General features: G+C 37.7%; 1 long non-coding RNA gene across 27 annotated transcripts in view; it reads right to left on the reverse strand.

Moving 5' to 3' along the window:
* Window positions 1–23624, reverse strand: part of LOC133246761 (uncharacterized) — a 240273-nt gene that overhangs the window by 181028 nt on the left and 35621 nt on the right. For 26 of the 27 annotated variants that reach the window (XR_009736162.1, XR_009736158.1, XR_009736153.1 and 23 more), the window contains one exon: window positions 6498–6600. This is a non-coding gene — a long non-coding RNA (uncharacterized LOC133246761). Of the gene's footprint in view, window positions 1–6497; window positions 6601–11383; window positions 22814–23624 lie in introns of those variants that run through there. The other variant, XR_009736154.1, reaches the window with a different exon arrangement.

Consider the following 23624-nt stretch of genomic DNA (forward strand, 5'->3'; position numbering starts at 1 on the left):
ACAGGGCTATTTTAAAAGTTAAATGAGCTAATACATATATAAGATGGAGCTATCTTTTCTAAAATTTACCTTTTTAATCTTTATACCAAAGAAGTATAAAGAATGTACTTTATAAGTGATAAAAATGCAGAGATAAGAAGTAGGAAAAAGCAATCAAAAGGAATTACTAAGTTCTTAAACCTGATTGGCTTTCACGTCAGAGACCACCTCCACTCCGTAAACTGCCCTGAAGCTCTCATCAGTGATTTTGCCTGTAAACACGAGGCCCACCGCAGCCCGAGATGCTGCACAAGCACAGACCAAGACCACGTCAGTTTTCACTCTCCTCCCTACTGCTCTGTGTGTGTTCTCCCAGAACCCAGTCGGGTCAAAGAAGGACATCTTTAAAGTTCAGTCAAGTGTATGCAAATAGCTACAATCCTCTGATAAAACCTCTGGAGTGATTTCTTGGTTTCCCAAACCAACAAGCAAAACAAACAAACCTCCTAGGTGTCTCGTATTCCCACCTCAGTGAATGGTATCCCCACTTGTTGAGACGGCCATGGCCAAAGGTGAACTCAACCTTGATGCCGCTTTCTCTCCTATTCTTCAAATTCAGCCTGCCACAAAGTCACGTCACTCAGACTCACTGCATCTCTTGATGCTATTCCCTCTTCTTTATACCCCACGTCGCAGCTTTTATGGTCCCCCCAATCTGGCTAACAGTCAAGTCCTATTCATCCTCCAAATCTCAGCAGTCTACATTCCCTGCTGCAAAGCTTCCTGGAACAAAGCCTCTCTGGAGGCCCCTGCCTCCTCCCCCTGGAGGCCGACTGTGCATCATCAGGCCTCCAACCTCAACTCCATGTGTCTTTTATCCTTGCAGGTATGTCTTATCTTTGGTGTACATGACAAATATGAGAGTCCCTTAAATCTTTGTTGAATAAAGGATTTGCTTTGAGGGGAGAAAGAAAAAGAAAAATTTGGTTAAATAACTGGTATTTTATCTGGGAAAATGGCTGAATGAATTTTAGGCAAATAATTGGTTGTTTGCAGAACAAATTTTTTTCTGTTTGAATATTCCTGCCTGGAGAATCCCATGGATAGAGGAGCCTGGTGTGCTACAGTCCACAGGGGTGCAAAGAGTCAGACACAACTGAAACGACTTAGCACACACGCACACAGGCTGAATCATAAGCAAGATGTTCTAGAGTTGTTGACTTTTTCATTAAAATTAGGTCATTTTCTAATTTTATCTGAGGATGTAAAATTCAATGTCCCTAGAGACCCTATTTATAGGCTGGTGCAGACGTGGCCAGACCCTGCTCCAGGGGGTTCTCTTGGTTGCAGTTTACCTCTCATCCTCAAGGGTCTTATGTCCAGATTTCCTGCTGTCTCCATGTATGTGGGGCTGGGGATAGGTGGGTGGGCACCCCAAGGCCTAGAAGGGTGTGCCTCTCTGTATCTAAAAAATACAGAGGTATTAAGCTGTCATCCATTTCCTTCACGAAGAACTGAGAGGTGGAGGTTAACCTACACTTCTGAACTACTGTGCACGAATACAGTATCAACCTAAGAAACTACCATTTCTTCCAGCCAGAGGGTGCTAACAGTTGTTCGGCACAAAACCAATCATTCTAAACCAATGTTCACATGTAAGCGAAATGCAGCTGCTGCTGTTACTAAACTCTGGGAAAGGCAACTAATAATGATTTGTTTCACCTTCAGAATCCAAAAAACATTTGACACAAAAATTAATTAATTCAACAGGTCTCACCAAGTATTCCAAAGCAACAGAGTACAATGAAATCTGCAATCTGCCCTGTTTATTGAACAGTTGTCTTAATGAGGATTTAAAAATCTGACTGGCCATCCATTTTTTAATGGCTTTATTAAGGTGTGATTTATATACCATGAAAGTAATCCATTTTAACAATATGATCAGATGAGCTTTAGTAAGTTATACACAGACAGCTGCATGACTGTCAACAAAAATACTTCCATCATCCCAACAGTTCCTTCTACCTGTTCACAGCCAACCTCTACTCCCGCTCTGGCCCCAGGCAACCACTGACCTGATCTTTGATTTTTTCTTTTCTAAAAATTTCATATAAATAGCACATTACAACACATAGTCCTTTGTTTCTGGCTTCTGCTAACTGGCATGTTTTTGAGGTTCATTCATGTTATACTAGAGAATGAATTAGGAGTTTGTTCTTTTTCGTGGTTGAGTAATATTCCATTGTACAGCCATCACACATTTTGCTTATCCATTCACCAGATGAGGGATTTGGATTCTTTGTGAATTGTCTGTAGTATCTTCTGGATTGTCTATTGTAAATCTGCTATGAATATATGCTTGATTCTTGAATGGACACAATTTTTTTTTACAACTTTATTGGGGTGTTATTGATACACAATAAATCACACAAACTTAAACTATACAATTTGATGAATTTTGATGTATGTATACACCCCTGAAACTATTATGCATAATCAAGATAACGAGTATATACATCACCCCTAAGGCTTCTCTGTGCCCCTCCCTTTCCTTTTCTCCCTCCTCCCCCAAGCCATCCTCAGGCAACCATGGATCTGCTGTCACTATAGATTAGTTTCTATTTTCTAGAATTTCAATTAAATGGTGCTTTGAGGGGGCAATCTGCTTTTTTTATAGAGCATACTCATCCTGAGATTCCCCATGCCATTGCATATATGAATAGTCCACTCCTTTTCATTAGGGAGTTGCATTCCAGTGCATAGATTTATCTATTCATCTGTTGGTGGACAGTTACATTATTTCTACTTTTTGGCAACCATAAATAAAGCTTCCAGGAACACTGTGTACAGTCTTTGTATGGACATATGCTAGTATTTCTCCTGACAGCATATCTATAAGAATGGAATTGCTGGTCACATGTTAAGTGTATGCTGAACTTTTAAAGAAACTGCCAAACTGCTTTTGAACATGGTTGTATCATTTTATATTACCACCAGCAGCATGTAAAGATTCTGGCTTACCTACATCCTTGCCAATGCAGGGACTGTCAGGTTTTTTTTTTTAATTTTAGTCCTTATAGTGGGTGTGCAGCAATATCTCATTAAGGCTTTAATTTGCATGTCCCTCGTGACTAATGATGTTGAAATGCTTTTCATATGTTTATGTGCCATTCATCTATCTTTCTGGTGAAATGTCTCTTCAAATTTTTGTACATATTTAAATCGGATTGCTGTCTTTTGACTGAATTTTAAGAGTTTTTTATTTTTTTCCTACATGTGCTGGGCTTAGTTGCTCAGTTGTATCTGACTGTTTGTGACACCATGGACAGGCTCCACTGTCTCCAGGCGATCTTCCCAACCCAGGAATCGAACCTAGGTCTCCACACTGCAGGTGGATTCTTTACTGTCTGAGCCACCAGGGAAGCCCAAGAATACTGGAGTGGGTAAGCCTATCCCTTTTCTAGGGAATCTTTCCAACCCAGGAATTGAACTGAGGTTTCCTGCAATGAGGGTGGATTCTTTACCAGTTGAGCTACCAGGAAAGCCCCCTTTTCCTACATACTAATCCTTTATTAGACTTATGTTTTGTGCATATTTTTCCCTAGTATGTGGCTTGACTTTTCATTTTCTTAAGAGTGGTGTCTTCTGAAGAGCAAAACTTTTATTGTGATGAAATCCAATTTACCGTTTTTCTTTTATACTTCATGCTTTTTATATCCTAATGACTAACTCTGTGTCTTGAGTTAGACAAAGACTTAGTCAGTAGGATATAAAAAGCATGAAGTATAAAAGCAGCTACATTTACTTCTTTACATGTGGGTCTATGATCCACTTTAAGTTGATTTTTGTGTATGTTGTAAGGTAAAAGTCAAGGTACATTTTACTTCATGAGGAAATCCAAATGTTAGTATTTGCTGAAGAGGCTATGCTCTCCCTATTCGATTACCTTAGTACCTTTGCTGAAAAGCAACTGACCACATACCTATCTTATTTCTGGATATTGTGTTCCACTGATCTGTATGTTCATCCATATGTAAATACTACACTGTTTTTATTACTATAGCTTTATGGTAAGTTTTGAAAAGAGGCAGTGTAAGTTTTCCAACTTTCTTCTTTTTTTAAAGTTACACTGACTGTTCTAGATCTTCTCCATTTCCGATAGATTTTAGAATTTGTTTGCCAACTTCTATAAATACATTTCTACAAAAAGTCTGTCTGAGACTTTGGCAATGACTTTGCTGAACCTCCAGATCAATCTGGAGAAGACTGCCACATCACCAATATTGAATCCTCCAACCTATAAACACAGTATATATTCCGACTTACTGAGGGATACTTCAATTTCTCTCAACAAAAGTCTGTAGTTTTAAATATGCAGGACTTACAGTTCTCTTGTTAAATTTATTCCAAAGCATTTTGGTCTTTTGGATGCTACTATGAATGGACTTGTGTTTTCTTGGAATATCATATAAACAGCATCATACAATATGTGACCTTTTGTGACTGTCTTTCACTTAGCATGTTTTCAAGGTTCACACATGTTGTAGCATGTATCAGCTCTTTGTTCATTTTTACTGCCCAATAGTATTATTCTGTTACATGGATATACCGCATTTTATTCATCTGGTTTTCAGCTGACAGTCTCAGATTTCTAAGGGTTGATGGTTCTTTTAGCAGTAGACTCTATCTCCCCCCATGAAGTGTAGCTTCTGATGTCTTTGCTTTGTTTTTAAACTTTGTAATTCTTATTTGTTTTCTGACCTGGTTCCCTAGGGATTACCTGTGTGCCTGCACAGACAATCACTGCTGCTCACGTGTGTCACCATTCATCTCCCTCTCTCTGTGTCACTCACTTCACTCCAATCGATCATCTCGCCTCCTACCATTTAAACAGGCAAGACACACTCCTGCCTCTAGGTCTTAGCATCTGCTATTCCCTCTACCTAGAACACTCTTCCCCCAAATATCTACAGGGCTCTTTCTCTCACCTTCTTTGGGTCTTTATTCAAATAGTGCCTATCTAGTGAGGCCTTCCCTGAACACTCTTGTTTACAACTGAACCCTTCCCTTGCATTTCTTCCAAAGCATCTATTACCTTCAAATACATTATATATTTTACTTATGTTTTCATTCTGGTTTCACTAATGGAATGCTAACATCATGAAGGCAGGAAGTTTTATTTTTTCATACTGTAACACCAGTACCTAGAAGACTGTCTGGCACATAGCAGGTACTCAGCGAATACTTGATGAATCAAAGAATCATATTCTTAAAACAATGCAGATTTGTATTAATTGATCCATACACAGCCCAGAAGGTTCAAAGCTAAAAGAATGCTGATTAATGGATGACTAAGCATGTGGACTATATACAGGCCAGTTCTATCTATTGGAAGTATAACGTAAGCCACAAGTAAGTTATAATTGTCTAGCAGCTACATTAAAAATAAGTAAAAGAAAACAAGTGAAATTAATTTTAATGTTTTGTTCCATCCAATATATCCAAAATATTATCATTTAAACATGTGATTCGTACAAAAATTACTAATAAAATATTTTCAGTCTTTTTTTTTTCACACCAAGTCTTTGAACTTTGGTGCCTATCTTATGCACAGCACATCTCACTTGGGACCAGCCACATTTCAAATGTCAACAGCTCCATGTGGCCACTGGCTACCATATCGGACAGGTCAGATATAGACCAAAGTTAAATAACCCTGTTATAGTAGGGAAGTATCTTGTACATTTATTCACTGTATTTACCTGAGCATTCCAAAATAAGGTCCTGGTACAACCTCATAATTTCCTAGCTTTGTCAAACAGATTCAATGAATATAACAAGAGAACCAGTAGCTTTCATTCTGAAAAACAGTTTATATCAAACTGGCTCAACTCTAAATTTCACAGAGAAATTCTGATTGGAAAGAATGAATGCCCTTCTTTTCTAGTCTCTTTAATTAAAAAACAAAGTCAAATCCAGAGAGATTTTGTAATCTTATTTATATTATCAGGGGAAAAAAAACATTATTTTCAAATAGAAAGAACTTTTAAAATTCTATTTTCAAGAAACAAACAAGCATTTATTTCAAGTTAGCCAAAATACATTTCCTGCTAAAATACAATTTTTGTACAGATATAGTTGCATTTAAGAAATTCATAACAGTTGTCTTACCAATATTTTTGCATTCATAGTAAAAAGCTGAAATAAAACACTAAGGAAAAATTTAGTAAGCTCTTAAAATTTTAATATATACAGTTAGGTCCTTAATATGATTCTTAAAAGCTAAACCATTATATATAGAAAATGTTTTCATTAATTTTTTTATTATCAGGGGATTAATTTCTTCCAGAATCCCAGTATTTAAAAATATTCACTTACTGGAACTGTAATAATTGCCATCATTATTCGACAACAAAATTTAAAGAATCCAATTAAAATGCCTGATAATTTAAAACCTAAATGTTAAAAAATTTTCTTTTTTTAGGCAATAAATTAAAGCAGATACAGCATCTACTTACTCAGATGTTACAGGAGGTTTTCTTATCTGGCAGGTTTGAGCTCAGATCATCAGCAAGGCACAGAGAAACTCCAGATGGTAAAATGTCCCAAACTCTCTTTACCCTGAAAAGCATAAATAAAATGCCAGTGTGAGTAAGAAAACTCAAGTTACAACCAAGATAGAACTCTCCGGAGTGGCCTGTCTAGATAGGGAGTAACTTCTGTTTCTTTTCTTCTTTTTTTTTTTTAAAGTGAGGGCTCACAACAAGTTAATTCACGGTCCTGGAGTTGTGGGTGACCTGACACAGCAATACTTGGTATTATAACCGCTCTTCTGTTTTAAGAAATCTCTTTGGGAGGAAGCCTAAATTAGAACAATAAAATATGCATCCTGTACTGTAATGTGATGGTTTTTTCACCAGTCTGACTCTTCAACTGGAGAGATTAGAGACCTATCTCTAATCACATAATTTATCCTAAAACTAAGATACTTGTGAAAATGAAAAGGCAAACTTTTGAAATTTTTTAAATCAATAAACTGTTTTTATGATATTATTTTTTCATAAAAAATAAAAAATAATGTACATCCATTAAAGCAAAAGATTTAAGGTTCTTTATATTATATGGACACTTAAAATATCATAAGTAGACTAATTATTCTTGGTGTATATTCATGTACTTCAATCCATTTTATTAAAGAGTCTGTCTCTGGTATTGTGTCATTGATATTTTTTCTGGAAAACATGTTTGGAAAAAAGCTTATTATTTGAAATTTTTCACCAAGTTACCACAATCTTTTTTAAAGTTTTATTTTAAGTAAGCTGAAATTACTGACATCTTCATCTGACTCTTCTCCATTAATGTTATTTTTAACAAGAAAATGTTCTTTTCACAGGTGCTGAAAAACCTGATAAGCTTTAAGGCAAATTCTGCTAAGTAGAGGATATTCTCAGTTCTATTTTTTAATAACAAAGTTGTAAAATCTCAGTCTATTTTATAGATACTATCTTTCTGCCTAAATTGGAGCTCTTTTTTCCCACTCTTGCCCCCTCCAATCCATTCACCATGACAGTGCAGCTCAGGTAGATTCCCACCCCCCCCTCAGTGCAAACTTAACCTGTAACTTACCATCTAGAAGCTTTTCAATGGCTTCCCATTGCTACCAGGATATAACCTCAAAGCTTAAAAGGCCCCCAAAGCCCAGCACAATCTGCTTCCTTTCTGTCTCTTAGGCAGCTCTGGTGACCTCTCAGGTCCCTGGGAGCACCAGGTTCTGCCCTGCCCCAGGCCTTTACACGCTCTGCTCCCTCTGCTTGGAATGCTTTTCTTCTTGATCCATCTTTACTTGCCGGACCATCTTTCCTATCTGAGATGCCTTCTCATCTTACCCAATCCAGAGTACACCAAGACATCCTCTCTTTTTCTCTCAAAAGGAGTCCATACTTTTCCTTTGAGGCATTCACTGCAATCTATATTTGTGTTTTTAGGGGGTCTACCTCCACCGGGTGGTAAAAACGTCACCAGAGGTTGTAGATTGTTCGTTTGACTCACCTCCTAATCACTGTTCTTTACCCAGACCCGGTTTGATCCCTGGCACTTGGTTAACCTTCAGAAAATGTTTGATGAATGAATGAATGAAAGACTGAAAAGGAGAGGGTACAGGGACAAAGGACAATCTAGTTATTTCAGCTAACCTGTTATCTATGACCAACACAATTCATTATCCTAAATCCAACTACACCATCAATTTCCTCCTCTATATAGGATTATTTTCATCAGTGCACAAACAGTCTATACTTTCTTCCAACCTGAGAGAGAGACAGACAGACACACAGACACATACACACACCCCTTTCTTCTGACCCCACGTTTCCATGAATTAATTCCCCATTATTCTAATGCAATTTCACAGGAATACCCAGAAGGGCTGACTATTTCTGCTGTCTCCAATTCTTTCCTCCTCTTCTTATTTGAGCCCACTCCAATCAGGCTTGACAGAAGCCTGATTACTCCCCTGAAACTATTCTTGTTGTCACCAATGACTTCCACCTTAAACTACCCAGCAGCCAGGTACTTTAATGAATTCTCTAATCCATTTAAACAAGTTCATCACAGTCACCTTTGAGCAGATACCACTGCTATCCCCAGAGAGAAGATCCTCTCTTTCTTTAGACACTTTCTTGCTTGGTTTCCAGGACACCATACTACTGACCCTCCTCCTGCTTCACTGGCCATTTCTTCTTAGACTTCACATTGTCTCAGTCTCTTAATGCTAGAGTGACCCAAGGCCCTCGGTTCTCAGATTCTCTTCTATCCGTACTCCCTCCCCTTGGTCATCTCAATGGGTCTCTCATCCCTTTAAATACCACCTACAAGAACTCAAGGCTTGTATTTTCAGCTGCCTCTTTGACATCTCCCACAGATGTCTACCAGACACTTCACATTTAACATCACCCCATGACAAAGCTGCTCATGTTCTCCCCAAGGCTGATGCTCCTACAGGCTTCCCCATGTTAGTAAATGACAATTCAACCCTCCAAGTCATCTTTGCCTTTTCTCTTTCCTTAACATCCCATTTCCAATCCATCAGTAAATCCCATTGGCTCTTCCTTAAAAACATACCTAAATTCTGCCTATTTCTCCCTATCTCCACCGCCACTACTGCTATCCAAACCTTTATCATCCCCATCTGATTATTACAAGAAGCTCCCAGCTGATTCTTTCCTTGCCTCACCACATACTATTCTCAAAACAAAAGACCAGAGTCATACAGATAAAACAAAATCAGATCATGCCACTCCTTAAAACCCAGCAACTGTTTCCTTTCTCATCACAGTAAAAGCCATTTTTCTTTTTACTCTTCCCCCTGGAGAATTTCAGGTTCTTAGGGGAAATATTTTTTGTTTTGATTGATACTATAGCCCTCTGGTGGCACGAAAATGCCAGGGACATAACAGGTCTCCAGTAAACATTTATTGAATTTTTAAAAAGTTTGAAAACAGGACCATGGGTAGGCAATTCAACTAAATCTTCAGACTCTACTGTTCTTAACAGCAGGCTCTTAAGAGAGCATGGACCATGCAGTTATAATTAAATTTTGCACAGTAACTTGCACACAAACTCTTAATATAATTTCATCATTGATGGCATATTTCCCACTGAAATTTTAGCTTCCAATATTATACGAATATTACTAACTTTAAAAGTTAAGCAGAACATTTTAAAATATGACATCTGGGCCTCAATCTCAACACCAATTCCCTCGACTTCTACTGAAACTACCCAGCCGCTTCCTCCTTCGTGGAGGTACATGCTTAGTTATTGATGCTCTGCTGTGAGCACTGTCTTGACAGTGGCTCTGGAGCTCTCACTGTTACCTTACTTGCTGCTCTATTTGTCAGGTGACCCTGCAGACATGCAGAGGCTTAGACTATCCTGAATAGCAGGAATAATAGTGACTCAGAGTCCAGCTATGGCTGCTTTCTTTTTCAAGGTTCTTCTTTCAACTTCTTGAATCTATCTATTAACGCTATAACTCTTCCAAAGGCATTTCTCAGCCTATAGCCAACTGTTTCCAAGGTCTTTTTCATGAATAAGCCTGTCTTCCAACAGTTTCATGACTCCTACAGGCTGTACCAGCCCACACACTCTTCCATTTTCAACCCAGGACTCCACGCTTCCTCTTGGTTCTTAGCAGACTCTACATAAGAATATTTTATCAGTGCAGTATCTTCATGTGATAATTAAATTCACAGAGAAACCTGGAGCAAGCTGAATACTGATACAATCATTCTACTCTCAATCACTGTTAGACCTTATCTCGTTTCACCAAAAAGTTCAAAACCATTTGCAGTTTTTTGAACTATCAACAACCTATAATTTAATGAGAAGCTATACACTTTCAACATACGTCATTCTTGTTTTTCTTAAGTATCACTATAAAACAACACTGCTAAAATCAGGATAGATACCAACATGCTTAAAAACAGGGGACTCGCAAGAGTTTTCTCCAACACCACAGTTCAAAAGCATCAGTTCTTCGGCACTCAGCTTACTTCACAGTCCAACTCTCACATCCATACATGACCACTGGAAAAACCATAGCCTTGACTAGATGGACCTTTGTTGGCAAAGTAATATCTCTGCTTTTCAATATACTATTTAGGTTGGTCATAACTTTCCTTCCAAGGAGTAAGCGTCAGCTATTAGTGACTCAACTTTAAGGAGTGCTTGGTCAATTTTTACCAAAATGAGTAGCTAATAATTAAAACTGTTTTATCTGATAAACCTGTAGAAGTCAACTTACACCTGTACGACAGGCTTAAGTGTTTAAAAGTTTTTTCAGTTGATTCACCATAGCAGGTCTAAGGGATACAAACATTCTTTAAAGAAACTACACTATTATGACTACTGAAGTTTTTCATAGAAAAGATGAATAGTTTGTTATATTTGGCCTTTACTTATTTCTCTACATGGAAACTGTCTCTTAAATTATTCTGTTATGAAAACTTACACTAATGAGCATAAGCTCCTTGGGGGAAAAAAAAAGATTTCAAGGTTGTCCTTGACTCTTTAGTGAACTAGACTTCTGAGTTGGACAAATCCAGCTCTTGAAATTCCTTGAAAAATGCTACTTTCATCCTTTAAAGCTTAAAAGCTTCACATTAATCTATAAAATAAACTATCTCTACTGAAAGTACTGTCACAGAACTTGAGGATGAACAGAATAAAATCAGCACCAATATAAAAGCCACACTGACAACACTGAATATTTAGAGAAACAAACAACTGAACGGTGCTACTGACCACCACGGTGCCCGAAGCCCCTTCCCCAGTGCATTTTCACAGCAGAGGAGCTGGATTCCTGGCTCCCAGAGCCCCCGCCCCACCCCTACGGTGCACGCACCTCCCAGGCCAGGTTCCCGCGGCCTCCTCAGGCTCTGGGGAGCCCAGTCCACGTGAGCTGCACTCCTGGGTCTTTTACATAACTGTGGTTGAAGATATTTTTCACAAGGTTCTTTAAACAAAGATTCACGTGATAAATTTCTGCTCAACTTTAGTTCCAGGAAATGTTTGGTTTCTGCAGCTGTTTATATGCTTCCGGTTGTCAGGACATGAAAACGACATAATTCTGTTTCTTTTTCTTACTTGAGCAACTAGAAAATGTGAAATCAAAGATATTGCCCAAATCTCTCACCACTGACAGATGGGAATACTTAATCCTTCAACTTCTTTTAGTTGAGATTGGTTTTACTTTTTTATAAATTTACTTTACCTTTTTGGCCTGAAATGTATAAGTTGCTTTAAGTGTTTGCAGAAGCAATGAAAGTTGCTAAATATAAAACATAAAAGACATATATAATGTTTGACATGCTTATACATCCCAGAATAAAATTCAAAAAACAGAGAAAATACACTGAGAAGGCACAAACGCCCAGAATTAAACTGTTATATAAAAGATACAGAAGATTCCACAGAGAAACGAAACAGCACTCTATCCTGTTTAAACCCTGTTAACCAGTTTGAATACTCAAATAGGTTCTTGGTTGAACCTCCCTAGCAATACTAAAAAGTCTGAAATTTTTACAAAGTATTTTAGTAAGAGAGCTCTCAAACATTATTTTGAAAAATAAAAACATTTTAGAAAAGTGAATTAAACTAGGTTTATGACAGGTGTATGCTTGAAGTCACTTCATTTGTAAAATAGTCCAGATTACAGGTGTGTGTTCTATAACCATAATCAGCCAAGAACTGTTTCTAGTTCCTTCACTTCTTTTTAATACTGAGGTTCAGTAATAAGTCAATAAAGTAATGTGATAAAAGTATCCATCCAATAAATAAGTATTTATTATAATTTTTATATTCTTTTCTCAAAGCATTTATAACCTATAAAAAGGCAGACATTATAGCAAAATTATATCTTACAAATATGAACGTTCCAACAAGAGAAAAAAAGGATGAAATTATGTAGGCCATAAGTTTGTACTTATACTATCTGACTGATACAGCAAAAAGAGAGAGCCAATCAATTGTAAAATGCACACTAGCCATGATGCAATGATATGTCTCAGGAGAAACAGAATTTGCCCTGGTATGCAAATCTGAGAAATATTTCTCTAGCAGATCACTATACAATAATACACTGGGGTCTTTAATACTATCCCTGACAGGCTCATCCAGCAGTTTCTTAGAGCATACAACATACAGTAAAAACATAAAGCTCTTAAGATTATCTGGATGAATAAAAAAGACAGAAAACCTAGAAAGTCTGTCTAATACAACTTTCTGTGACGATATTCTAGATATTCTAAATCTATACTGTCCAGTACAGTAGCTACTGCCGCTGCTGCTGCTAAGTCACTTCAGTCGTGTCTGACTCTGTGTGACCCCATAGACGGCAGCCACCAGGCTCCCCCATCCCTGGGATTCTCCAGGCAAGAACACTGGAGTGGGTTGCCATTTCCTTCTCCAATGCATGAAAGTGAAAAGTGAAAGTGAAGTCGCTCAGTCGTGTCCAACTCTTCGCGACCCCAAGGACTGCAGCCTACCAGGCTCCTCCATCCATGGGATTTTCCAGGCAAGAGTGAGGCTAAGACAACCAAGAAACTGAATTTTTAATTACTTTTAAATTTAAAAAATTTTATTTAATTTTTATTTTAATAACTATATTATAAGGCAAATACCTACCCACTGGACCATACAGGTCTAAAACATTAGTTATCAAACTTGTTTTAGTAGCAAAACCATTTTTGAGTTGACAAACATACACCAAACCTAATATATTAAAAAAAAGTAAATGGTATATTATATATAAGTTCAAATTTATAATATTAATATAGTCAATGTGAATATGGAGAAGGCAATGGCAACCCACTCCAGTACTCTTGCCTGGAAAATCCCATGGATGGAGAAGCTTGGTGGGCTGCAGTCCATGGGGTCGCTAAGAGTCAGACACAACTGAGCGACTTCACTTTCAGTTTTCACTTTCATGCATTGGAGAAGGAAATGGCAACCTGCTCCAGTGTTCTTGCCTGGAGAATCCCAGGGATGGGGGAGCCTGGTGGGCTGCCGTCTATGGGGTCGCACAGAGTTGGACATGACTGAAGCGACTTAGCAGCAGCAGCAGCAATGTGAATATGAGTTTTCCAGTGGCTAAAAACTAGAAATTGACAGTTATAAGTGAGAGTTATAAACTCAAATCAGTCTCAGTAAACACTTACTTCTGTATTTCGCTTGGATGCACTGTGCACTATGAGAGACTTACAGCTACACATTCTGAGCTACCCAATTACCAAAAGCCACACATAGCAGCCATCTACTCAGAAAGCATAAGAAGAAAGCACAGCATGCCAGCAGGGAAGCTTCAGGTGTTTCTCTTCATGGGAAGAGTCGTCCCAGAAGTTCACATGGCCAAATAAGAAGCTATTCTCTTGGGCATTCAGATGACAGCTCAGATGCAAGGAAATGAGAATCACAGGGTCACAGTGACTTAGAAGCCTTCTGTCTCAAACAGAAACGAATACCTCAAAAATGATCTTAGCCACAGCCTCCAGGTCCCCATGAATTTCCTACTCATCGCTGAAAAGTGCCCCTCCCAGGGAAGCTCAAAGTTATTGCTTCTAATCAAGAATTCAGAGTTCACATATAGCTTCTCCCAGACCAAACACATTCACCAATAAAGGTCATTTTCACCATTAGCAATGTTGCCTAGTAACACGGTTAACTTTCCATTTTTATCATAATTCAGAGGAACTGAATAGAAAGTTCATCCAGGGTTACTTTTGTCCTGAGAGAATGAGAATGGCTCTGTTAATTCTTTACCCACCTTCATGATTAAAAAAATAATAATCCTAGCATATCAAGAATAAAAAAGAACTTCCTTAGCTTCTTTCAAAAACCTGTAACAAAATCGTATTAGTGATTAAATACTGTAAGTATTTCCTTTAAAAGCCAGGAAATTAGACCAAGAAGACTATAACCATAACTTCTGTTCAAGGCACAGTGGTCCTAATCAATGTAACAGAAGAAATCAAAGTGAGATATAAAATTTTAAATGAAATGATAAAAATTTCTCTAAGTGATAATTTATACAGGGATTTATGAAGACAAGATATTAAAAGTAATATAAAAACAAAATCATTAATGTTGCTAGATATAAGGTTAATATACAAAAACTAATATAATTCCTAGAAGTCACAGAACATAATTTGGTAATTTAACTAGGAAAAGCTACCATTTAAAATGTCAACTTAATAAAAAAAAAAAAAAAACAGTTCATATAGTAAAAAGACTTGTAGCAGCTGCCTGAGGTATGGGGTGGGGGGAAGTAAAATGAGGAAGGGGGTTTCAGGGTACAAATAGTCATGGGGATGTAACATACATCCCCATGATGCTAATTGGTGATTAGAGACACTAATACTCTACTGCATATTTGAAAGTAACTACGAGAATGAATCTTGAAAGTTCTCATCATAAACAAAAAAATTGTGTCATTAGATATGGCAACAGATGTCACCTGAACTTACTGTGGTGGTGAATTTGTAATATATACAAAAATAAAAATCATTACATTGTGCAAGTGAAACAACTATAATATTATGCAACTATACTTCAATAAGAAAGGAAAAAGGAAAGGTAAGGAGGGAAAAGAACAGAAAGAAAGAAACAGAAAAAGAAAGAAGGCAACTAAAAGATACAAGCTTTCTAATAATAAATTTCCAGTAATGAAACTAACAAGAAAGTTATCAGGTGCATAGGAGGAAATCAGTGTTGAGTAAATAAAAAAAATATACCATGTTTATAGACAAAGACCTAATTAATATTCTTAAATTGAGTGGAATTTCACTATGATTCTAATAAAACTCTCTACAAGGTCTTTCATGGATAAGTTGGTCCTTCCTGTGGTCATGTATGGATGTGAGAATTGGACTGTGAAGAAGGCTGAGCACCTAAGAACTGATGCTTTTGAACTGTGGTGTTGGAGAAGACTCTTGAGAGTCCCTTGGACTCCAAAGAGATCCAACCAGTCCATTCTGAAGGAGATCAGCCCTGGGATTTCTTTGGAAGGAATGATGCTAACGCTGAAACTCCAGTACTTTGGCCACCTCATGCGAAGAGTTGACTCATTGGAAAAGACTCTGATGCTGGGAGGGATTGGGGGCAGGAGGAGAAGGGGACAACAGAGGATGAGATGGTTGGATGGCATCACTGACTCGATGGACCTGAGTCTGAGTGGACTCCGGGAGTTGGTGATGGATAGGGAGGCCTGGCGTGCTGTGATTCATGGGGTCGAAAAGTGTACGACACAACTGAGCGACTGAACTGAACACAAAATTCTTAAGAAAAATAGAGCTAAGAATAAATAGCCTTGCCAAACTTGAAGGAGAACACAGGCAACACGCCCTCCAGAATGTTAGGTTTTATACTGAACCATGGTAAGTTACACAGTACAGACAAATGAAAGTCACAGAACACCTAAAGAAAAACATGTGTGTTTGGAAATTTGATATTTAACAGTGATAGTGCTGCAAATCAGGGGGGAAAGGATGGACTATCAAACAGTGGTGCTAAGACATAAGCCATCTATAAAGAAGTAAAATTAAACCCATGTTTCACACCATACAAAAACATCATCAGGCAAACTAAAGAGATAAATGTGAAAAAAAATTAAAACTTTTTAGAAAAAAAAATCCTTGCTGTAACGAGGGCTTTTAAAAATGAGATACAAAAAGCAAAAATCGAAGTAGAAGACCAATAAATATTACTATGTCAAATTTTTTTAAACATTCTAAACAATAAAAGATTCAAACTTTAAAACAAATGAAAAAAATTAAGCCACGGACTGAGAAAAGATAGTTTAATAACCAACAAAGTGTTAATTTACAGAATACATGAAAAACTCCTAAAAAATCAAAAAGTAAACATAAACAATTGAATTGATACAACAGAGAACAACTGTGGGTAGCCAATTAGAAGGAAATCTGAGTGAAAAATACACACACAGTGTCCACACTTAGTACAAAGAAAATTAACACCAAAATGAGATAGAATTTTATATCAGGCTGGCAAAATATCATATAGTAATAAAAAATTTTAACAGATTCAGCCACTTTGGAGAGCAATTTGGCAATACTTAATAAAGGTAGCGAAGCCTGTATCTGTAACCAAGCAATTCCACTCCTGAGTATGTGTACTAGAGAAACTGGCACGTCCTTAAGGAGGTGTATCTGAGAGTATTTGTTAGCACTCTTTGTAACAGTAAAAAATTGGAAGCAACCCAAACACGAATTAACAGGAGAATGGATAAACATACGGTGGTACAGTCTTAACATGAAATACTACACATATTTAAAAGAATCAAGGACAGCTATAAATACCGAAGATAAACAAATCTTAGCAGAAACACAAAGAACAATGTCAGCTTCGGCTGACAGAGATATAATCAATAGACTGAAAAGGCAATCCACAGAATAAGAGCAAACATCTGCATATATATATCTGAATAGTGGTTAATATCCCAACTCTATAAGTATCTTCTACAACTCAAGAGCAAAAAACTCAAGAAACCTTCTATTTAAACAGATTTTTCCTTAAAGAAGACATATAAACAGCCAACAGGTACATGAAAAGATGTTCAACACTACTATCATGATGGAAATGTACATCAAAATCACAATGAGATTATTATCACCTCACGCCTATTAGGATGGCCATTATTAAAAAAAAAAAAAAACAGAAGTAACAAGTGCTGGTAAGTATGTGTATAAACTGGAATCCTTGTGTGCAGTCGCTGAGAATGTAAAATGGTACAGTTGCTATGGAAAACAGTAGTGGCTGCTCCTTAAAAAATTAAAAACAGAACTACCAAATGATTCCACAGTTCCACCTGTGGATCTTTATTCAAAAGAATTTAAAGTGGGATCTCATAGGGATATCTATACTCCCATGTTCACTGCAACATTATTCACAATAGCCAAGAGGTGGAAACAATCTAAATGTCTTCATTTAGGAAATGTCTTCTGATTCATTCATCAGTGGGTGAATGAATACAGAAAACAGGTTGTAAACATACAATGGAATATTATTCAGCCATAAAAAGAAGGAAGTCCTGTCATATGTGTCATGGATGAACCTTGAGGACATTACGCTAAGTGAAATAAGCCAAATACAGAAAAACAAACGGTGCATGATTCCACTTATATAATAAGGTAGCTGCTGCTGCTGCTGCTGCTAAGTTGCTTCAGTCATGTCTGACTCTGTGCGACCCCATAGATGGCAGCCCACCAGGCTCCCCATCCGTGGGATTCTCCAGGCAAGAACACTGGAGCGGGTTGCCACTTCCTTCTTCGATGTGTGAAAAGTGAAGTCGCTCAGTTGTGTCTGACTCGCAACCCCATGGACTGCAGCCCTCCAGGCTCCTCCGTCCATGGGATTTTCCAGGCAAGAGTACTGGAGTGGTGCCATTGCCTTCTCTTAATAAGGTAGCTAAAGCAGTCAAATTCATAGAAGTAGGAAGTAGAAGAGTGGCTGCCACAAACTGGAGGGGAGCGGCAAATGGAGGTGCTGTTCAGTAGGTGCAGAGGTTCAGTCATGCAAGATGAAGAAGTTCTAGAGCTCTGCTGCCCGGTACTGTGTGTGGAGTTAATAATAATGTACCACACATTTAAAATTTTAAGAGGGAAGATCTCATGTGTTTTTCAGCACAACTAAGAAAAAAATGTTTGAAATCATATAAATAATACTATATACACACGTGTGTGTGTGTGTGTGTGTGTATTTATATATGTATGTATGCTCAGTCACTTCAGTCGTGTCTGACTCTTTGTGACCCTATCGACTGTCCTCTGCCCACGGGATTCTCTAGGCAAGAATACTGGAGTAGGTTGCTATGCCTTCCTCTAGGGCATCGTCCCAACCCAAAGATTGAACCCGCATCCCCTGAGTCTCCTGCATTACAGGCAGATTCTTTACCCATTGAGCCACCTGGGAAACCCCATACACATGTATGTATGAATATGTATGTATACAGTTGTATACAAAGGCAGTAAGAGCATAAAGTACTCTTATTGTGTGGAGTATTAAACACTAAATTCAAGACAGAGGTTTCAAACTAGTAAGGAGGAAGAAAGGAGAATGGGGCCAAAAATGCTAAACAGGAAGTTTCTATTTTCTCTGTGATATTTTATTACTTAAAAAAAAATATTTTAAAACTGATAATATTTAAACAAATATTTTAAAACTTATAGTATTTGATAATTTATTTTTACTTTCAATTTGTTTTTCTGTATGTTTGAAATATATTATTACAGAAACAAATTTTTTATAACCTAGTAAATACTAAGAACATTTTCTTCCTTTTTAAGCAATTGGTATAGTTCATCTTCTCTAATAACAAAAGATTCCATGGGGGAGGATGGGCCTGAAATTATATCAAAATTGAGTTTGTGTGTAGATTCACTCTTCTCAGAAGAGAAACCACAGATTTCATCAAAGGGGTCTGTGACTCAAAATGTTGAGAACCATGAACATAACTGTTGATATTTGCCATTTTTCAGCAGGCAACAATAAAACAGAACCCCTGGGTACTTACCTGAAAAAAAAATGAAAATGCCAACTTGGAAAGTGAACATTCCTGTGTTCACTGCGGTATTATTTACAACAGCCAAGACATGAAAACAAACTAATGACAAATAAATAGAGAAAATGTAGCATATTTACACAATGTAATATTATTCAGTCATAAAAAAGAATGAAATTTTGCCTTTTCTGACAACACGGATGGACCTCGAGGGCACTGTGACCAGTGAAATAAGTGAAGTGAGACAGAATAAAACAAATTCTGTGTGATTGCACTTACATGTGGAATCTAAAAAAAAAAAACAACAAAACACCAAGCTCACAGTACAGAGAACAGACTGGTGGCTGCCAGAGGCGGGGGGTGGACGAGTAGGCAAAACGGGTAAAGGAAGTCAAAAGGTACGAACTTTCCAGTTATGAAAGCCCTGGGGATGGAACGTATGGCCGACAACCATAGTTAACAACACTGTATTGCATATCGGAAAATTGCTAAGAGTTGATCTTAAAAGTTCTCATCACAAGAAAAAAAAATCCGTAAATATATATGTTGACAGACATTATCTAATCATGTGATCACTTCCCAATATATACAAATATTGAATCATTATGTTGTACACCTGAAATTAGTATCTGTTGACTATACCTCAAAAAAAAAATCAAATGTGAATGTGAATCAAGCAATGTGTTTCTAACCTTTTTCTTAGTTCTGATTTTGTTTATATGCTCTTTTTACTTTATGTATGTTTGCTGCAGAGTTGTCTCAACTCTGAAACTCTCTCTGAAAAAAAGGGGCAAGCTATCAATTAAAAAAAAAGAAACACCCTTTAAGAAGTCCCACCAAATGAATGTAAAAATATACAAAATAGAAGAATCATTTGGAACAAACTTAAACACTGACACAGCAGCCTTGGATCAGGTGTCAAGACAAACAGTTCCATTTACTGACTTTAGTAGGAAGCCTTCACAGAGGGCAGGTTGTGTCCGGGATCTCACCTTTTGACCACAAAAAATCAAATATGATTAAGGAATATGACAGTCACAGGAACAGGTCAGAAACTGGGGGTGGGAAGTATATTGTTGAGGAAAAACTTGCCCCAGATGATTCCTACATTTTCCTACATCCCACCACTAAAGCCCCCAGCCCCCACTACAGTTGAGATCACTCAGTTGAATTTATTCTTTTAAATTATTCAATGTTTGACAAATAAATTTATTGAGCACTTACTCTATCACTGTCAGGAAGGGAGTATTTTTGTATTTCTGTACAGTTAGAGCTTTCTGGGAAAATTTACTAAGACCTGGGTTAAAGGACAAGGCTTAAAACTTAAAAAAAAAAAAAGACTGAAGAGATAGTAAAAGATTGGTCTCCCCTGATGTATCGTTTACATTTCAAAAGGATGATGAAACTGGGGTCATGGAGACATTCCAGAGTTACAGACTCAGAGTCTCTTGTCTTAGGTTACTGACGTCAGTAGTAATCTGTCTTGGCCTCAGAAACCCCATGTCTACTTTCAAGATAACATGAACAAATATAGATATTAAAAACTTATCAGTCATCAGGCTAGTTCCTAAGGACATAACCATGAATAAGAGTAAGTTCAGAGCACGTGGTCAACCATGGTACCAACAATGCTCCATCACCACATGATACAGCAAGTTCTTGACAGGAGATGTATGAGGAGCTCTGAGAGATCGGAGAATCTAAACCGAGACTGGAGGGGGAAGAGTTAGCCTCTGTCTACAAGTAAGGGAAAATCCCCCGACAGCCAAGCTTCATTATCCTCACACAAGAAATGCCCAAAATGGGTGGCTCAGTCTTGCCAACCAGGGCACAAGTCCCACGAGCTTTTCTACTCTACCATCCTTGGTGTGGCGACTGGTGCTTGGACTAGCTTCTTTTGCGCTCCACCCACAGGAGGCAGAACTGCCTTGCAACGCTTTTTCCTCAGGGAAGAAAACCTTTCTCTAGACACTGCCCCACTTCTGTCTCAGAGGCCAGAACCGGGTCACACGCTCCTGGCTCAAACTAATCAACTGGCAAGGACGGAAGCTTCATGAGGCTGGAGGCTGGGGCCTCAGCCCACCTCCTCCCAAAGCATATGCAGGCAAGAATGTTCTGTTAGAAAAGAAAACTGGGATTCTGTTGGAAAAGGTCTGGTGAAAGGTCATGGGGAAAGCCGCCAGTAGGATGTGCTACAGTCATTAAGGTTAATATTTCCCTTTTGAGAATACTGTATTCAGCATTAACCGGAAATGCAAAGAAATAAAAGACCAGCTTATCCCTAACCAACAGCACACATGTATTTAAATTTTTTTAATAGAGAAAAGCTAAAAATAAGTGAAATTAATATAGTGTGAATGAAGTGCCACAAAGGTTGGGAGACTACAGAGTAACAGAGATTAGAATTTGAAATACCAGAGGCAGTTCTGAAAGAAGAGAATTATGAAATGATGGAGAAGGTGATAATGTTTAAAGGCACAAGGGTAAAACTTTAGGGGTGATTAGGTATGTCTGTTTAGCTATAAGAGAGCCGCTATGGAGAATACTGAAAAAACACACAGGAAATACAAAGCCCATGAGAGCAGAACCTCCGAGTGTCTTTACTACTGTACAAAGGCACTCAAGACATATCTGTTGAATGAGTGAATGAACAAACAGACTTGGATTTGAAACACTATTTGAAACTACCAAAGGTTTCTAGTCAGAGGACACATGAGATTGAAAGTACTTCTGATAAAAACTCTAGTTTTCAATAAATAGGATGGACTGGAGGAAAAAGGGGAAAAAGACATGGTCAATTAGGAAGCTACTGAAATCCTCCAAGACAAAGGTGGGCAGGGCCTGGATCCAGACTAAAAACCAGAAGTACAATTTTAAAAAGTGCATTCGTAAGAATACACACTTTGCTTATTTTATTTACAATGTCACAAGCATATAAAGAAATAGCGTTGCATATTTTCAACTCATTTATTCCTGCATGATGAAAACTAGGATGACTATCTAGTTTAATCCTCAACCGGGCTTTATACCCTAGAGGTTTCTTTTTCAGCTCCAACAGGAATGAAGCATAACCTGAGTCCTTCAGAATCATGGTCTCTGTGGCCTCCTAGTGCTGGCCATCGAGAATGACAGTTTCGGCACCAAATTTTCTGTGAAAACAAGTTAGGTTCACTCTGTACTCTAGGTTTTCTTCTATACATATATAAGGTATTAATAATTATGTCATCCCTCCAAAGAACATCTTAGACACTATTCACAAGCATACCAGGTCTATGATGGAGGTAAACAAAATATCTACGAAGCTAAGTCACTGGATCATTTATGCTTATGTCTCTAACATCACTTTCTATAACAGTCTCTGAGAAGCTACTGCCAAGAGTTTTTTGTTTTATTCTTGTTTCAAACAAAATTTTAATCTCTGTCCATATCTTCTATGCAATTTATTTTTTATTTCACCCTAGCAACTTTATTTATCCAATCTTCTACTATCGACTATTCACTATAAAAGATAACTCAGTGCTTCCATCTGTCAAAAGACTCAAGTACATTTCCCTAATCAAAGATTCTCTGATCTTCTGATTGGACTGCGAGTACTGCGAGCTTATTAGGTACGCATGACACAGCTTTTGCTGACAAGCAGTCTTGGCCACACACAAACGTGGTTCCACTTCCAGCCAGACCCTGAGTCCCATGGCCACTCTGGGTGGCAGCAGAGACCCTCCAGCTACCCAAGAAAAGACCACTAGGTCTGAGAGGAGGGCTCAGCTGTCCACTGAGGATATGATCAGCATCAAACATCCAGATGTCTGTTTCATGCAACTAAAAGGTTTTAGAGATACAAGTAGCATTAAGTCTTCATGTCATCTGGACCTCTAATACCATAAATGACAAAATATTTTAGCAGAAGAATTAAACAACTGGGTCAAGGCCATGTATCCTAACTATATTTAGACATCCAGGGAAGAGATTAGGGAGGAACAAGTGACAAATACATAAAATTTGAGCAAACAATGTCTTCTCTCAAAAAGAAAAAAAAGTTACTAACACGGGAAAACAAAAAGCTGTGCTGGAGGAAAAAAAAAAAAAAGTAACCATGGATTATATTGCCTCAGGTGTGAATAATGTTTTCATGGTCATAATAATGTAAACACTGATTATTATTCAAAATTAAATTATAGTTACAATGAAAAGGGAGGAGAGTTCCGCACACAGAGCGACAATGCACAAGCAAGAGAAATCCTCTTCCTCTATCATGAGAAGTCAAAGGTAATGCCTAAGACTGAACAATTGAAAACTGGACAAAGAGCAACGTGCTATTTAGAGATTTGGAGGCAAATAACAAAACCATTAGTTCTTGAACTAGAGCTGCACTCCAGACAGCAGGGACTGGGGTGTGGGTAACAGTCAGGAAATGGCTGAGTTTTATAACAAGCCTTGTACAGCTCCTGGACTCTGAATTCTGTGCATGTATAGCTGAAATTAAAATTAAATTAAAAAGTGACCATGAAGATACTAGAACCTAGTCCAGTTTCTCACTATATAATACTTTTTTAAAATTATGTATTTTTTC

This window comes from Bos javanicus, chromosome 4 (assembly GCF_032452875.1).
Source record: "Bos javanicus breed banteng chromosome 4, ARS-OSU_banteng_1.0, whole genome shotgun sequence".
Lineage (NCBI taxonomy): Eukaryota > Metazoa > Chordata > Mammalia > Artiodactyla > Bovidae > Bos > Bos javanicus.